The sequence below is a fragment of the Lolium rigidum genome, chromosome 6, assembly GCF_022539505.1.
Source record: "Lolium rigidum isolate FL_2022 chromosome 6, APGP_CSIRO_Lrig_0.1, whole genome shotgun sequence".
NCBI lineage: Eukaryota > Viridiplantae > Streptophyta > Magnoliopsida > Poales > Poaceae > Lolium > Lolium rigidum.
In genome coordinates, this window is record NC_061513.1 from 275,782,658 (window position 1) to 275,786,903 (window position 4,246).

The following is a 4,246-nucleotide window of genomic DNA, read 5'->3' on the forward strand; positions in this document are numbered from 1 at the left end:
ATAAATCTATCACTCCAACATCAGGCTCACATGCATAAGTTCCTTCGGTAGGGTGTAATAACACATACATGAAGTTTACTTCTTACGCGTGTGAAACTTTCGAATCATTTCAAATATATAGTAGCTACTTAACACATGCGCCCAGATCAGAGAAACACCATCCATTCTCAGGTTAAAAAAAACATCTTGGCCACCTCTGCTCCTCCACTGCTGTTGCATAAAGGCCGAATCCACTTCTCCCCTTCACGAACACCACGACGGCTGACAGCTCCAACATCACATCCAGCTACCACTGTCCAAAGAAGGCTTCGCTCGCCAAATACCTGCAAGCCAACGGACAAGAAATTCTCACCAGTTCTTACCATTGCTAAGAGTAAAATAGGTATGGCAGCCGAACAGCACACACAACTGACAAGCGGTTAGGACTACTCAAGTTCTACCTGTATGTGATGTGCAAGCATATCGTCCAAGACCAGCCATCTTGGGCTCATGGATGTTCTCCAACTTTCCCTAACACCTCAAGGCGTATAACAAGACCACGCCCGAGGCGCGGTGAACTCGCTTCCATCTCACGACAGACAGGAAACCTGTAGGTAATGGAGGTAGTATAAGCCAAGGGCGGCCAGGGCCTACCACCTCGTGCGAGGCCACAGCCAGCCCAGCAGCGGTAACAACGCATGGCTAGGTCATGACGGATCTGGCCAACTCCATCTACAATTCTATCCTGCTTCCCTGCAAAGTATGGATGGATATTACCATCGATTAAAACAACAAGCCCCAAAGTCACACAAACTAGTAATCAGATGCACCTCACTAACATCATGACAGACCATAACAATTCCATCATCGAAGATGAGTTAAGTAGAGCCCCAAATTTACAAACTACACGATTCCCATAGCATCAGATGAGTTAATATCATTTGTTCTACACTAATATATAAAGAACATACAGCCAACTCAATGACACACTTTGGGGCGAACACTTACGGATACGTTCTGATAGCAATATGCACAGAAATCTTATCACTCCAACATCAGCCTCACATGCATAAGTTCCTTCAGTAGTGAGCATACCTGGTAGCACAGGGCATCTGGTAGCTGACTAGTGACACAACCAAACTTGAAAATAGCATATGGTAGCTGACGAGTCACACAAATTAACTTGAAAATAACACTAGTGCAGAATAAATATTGATCGATAAAGATTTTAGTTTGGCTGAAACCAAGTAACGAAATATGCATATTGTGGTTGGTTTATTAGACTAATGGTGGATCCAGAAGCTCCCCAGCAGCCGGCATCACTGTCAAGCACATTAGGTGAGTTTTCATTGTGCTTTATTCAGAAAATTCACGTACAGAGGGTCACTAGTAAATATTAAGAAGTACTAATTTGGCACCATTCATTTAGTGTTTTGAAATACTTCCATATACATAAAATTCACTGAGAAAATCAAAATGATTAGTCAGACACCAGTTTAGCAAGTGAGGACCAAGTAATGTATGTCTGTATCACATATATATCATTACAATTTTTTAGATTCAGAAGATAAGCTTTCCTATAGTTGTCAATTACCAAGTAAATTTATCTGCACAATATATGGTTAGAAATCTTGCCAGGGAAATTTAGAAGATGATGTGACACCTTGTCAACATATATATGTTAAGTTAGAAGTTTGAAAGACATCCATTTAATTTGCTTATCTCCGATGCAAAATGTGTTGTGAAAATACTTGCAATTTACAAAGAATAATTGCTCAAGAGTCGCAACATTGACAGTAAGGGTATCTAAAATATGTTATGTACCTTCATCTATACTAAAGGATAATATTTATTTCAAAATAATTAGTTTACTTCTGGTATGCACCTAATGTGAATCTTTACCCTGCAGGACTGGTAAGGATGTGGCTATGTAACTAAGAAAAATGAACGAATTTTTGGTGGCGTAAATGAGAAGTCAGACGCCCCTGCGCTTGACGGGCAGCAAATGATAATCGATAGGATTTTACCTCTTACTAATTGCTAATTTAGTAAGAAAAACAAAATTGCTAATTTAAACATCAGAATGCAGATTTGATAGCATGGCACATGGAATGCACGAATTAATCCCGAAATATGGTGTGTTTATTTGTTCATATTTTTCACCATGGTCCAGACCAAATACTATGCAAAAGAAACAGGAAAGGCATTAGCAAGATCAAGGCCAAAGACAAAGACTCATAACTTGTCGATCGCCGAAAGTTGTTCAATCTAGCCCCAGAATTGGAGAATGACAACACATAGCGAGACCGATGAGTCTAGAAAGATGGTATGATTAGTAAAATTTTGTCACCGGACAAGCATGAACCAAACAGATAATATTGACACTGCAAATTAAATCTGAACCACAAAAAAAGAGAAATTATATTTCGGAGGATATCAGGGGAGCAATATATCAATATTACATTTGACAGCATAGCACATTGAGCGCACCAGGCAGTCCTGAAAAATGGTGTGTTTTCTTATTGTTTTTCACCATTGTCCAGCCAAGTTACTATCCAAAATAAACAGATGAGAAACATAAACAAGGTAATACCAAAAAGAATGGTAGAGGAGAAAACTAGTTTGCAGAAATAATACAGAACAAACTTTTCAGTGAGCTCAAATATGCCCACAGACATCCAAGGAGGGATCTAACAGCATTAGCTCTCAAGCCTAGCAGGGCAAAAGACCTTAGGTGATAACAGCGAATGTTTTGAGAAACAAGCCCTAATTTTATCATCATTGGTATACATTACCATCCAGTGAAGTAAATAAAACCAAATGGAAGAGACAAATATCTATGTTTAGAATTGCATCAGACATCGAAGGAACAAGCAGGTTCTTCAGCGGCAACTGCAAATGTTTTGAGAAACAAACCTTGATTTCATCATCATTTGGAGTGCAAAAGCCAATTGAAAATACTATTGAGACTGCTAAATTGATTTATAATAGAGAATATGAAGTAGGGAAAATAAAAAGGGCTCGGGCATCCAAGGAGAGAATCAGCAGCATTAGCTCTCAAACTGGGCAAGACGAAAGCTCTAAGGAGACAACTGTGAATGTTTACATAGAAGAATACTCTACTGTGGACGTAAACAGGCAAGGTAACCAACAACCTACATCACGGATCTACACAGAACATTAACATAGTTGCTGCAAGTGAAGCTAGCATTCGTACCACAACATCTCCATGGAAAAAAAAGGAAAAAAACTGCATCAACAGAAAACATCATAATGTTTATCCCTTGAGGTAAAAAGACATCCATGATGACTAGAGAAATATAGCAACGAATAGGACAGAAAAAGATCGGGTACTACAACATCTATCTGGCAAGCAGGAAATAAGATTTAAGAGAACAAAACCTTCAGGCCGGCAAGGCTGTGTCATATGCCAAGGCCTAGAGTTAAATTACCCCAAAAACATCATAGGAACAACTATGTACTCTAAGTAAGGATAATCTTGTGACAGCACATGCTATAATGAGTTACCAACATGTCATACTTGACAACATATGTTCTCGACATTCAGGAGGCAATTTTACTATCTGACAGAGGAACATAATCAAACACATCGAAATCTTTAGTATTCACTAACTAACTATCTGAAGAAGCTAATATACGGATTGAGCTTGTTTCACCTCAATGTTTTCTAGGTTAATAAAATGCATCTCTTTTCACCCTAGATTCCACAAAAGCATGGGCTCACCTTGTGTTCATTCTTGTTGACGACACAACCGCTGTTGTACACATCTGGACCATGAGGACCTGCAGAGGGGCGTCACCGGCGAGCGCCTCCTTCAGCATGTTCTGAAACCACCGCTTGGTGCAGTCCAAAACCACCTTGGTGTACATGCAACTACAAAGACTAAAATTACACCATATACAAATAGGAAATTTTGGCTAATGACAAAACCCATGAACTCGTGCTAGCTTTTCTTAACTTCCTTTTTATGAAAAAAGAACAAATTCTTGGGCATCAAATGTATATTTTGAATCAGTTGGTTAATGATCAATAAGCAGAAAAATAGAATGTATGTATATTAAAATTCAGCTTTTGCAGAGTCATATGCTAGCTCTTTACAGACAAAGATATTATAGATCATCATTATCGACTATCTGTAGCCCCTCTAGGAATAGTGCTAGTTGCAGGAAGATGGAAAATATCATGGCCTTGAAAGAGACAGACAGTTCATGCTCTAGATAGAGTAACGAAAATCTCATATGCGGC

General features: G+C 39.0%; 1 non-coding gene across 1 annotated transcript; it reads right to left on the reverse strand.

Moving 5' to 3' along the window:
* Positions 1-2,645: 2,645 nt before the first annotated feature.
* On the reverse strand, positions 2,646-2,766 carry LOC124668708. The gene has a single exon (XR_006991804.1). It is a non-coding gene; the product is annotated as a small nucleolar RNA SNORD14 (small nucleolar RNA).
* Positions 2,767-4,246: the final 1,480 nt, after the last annotated feature.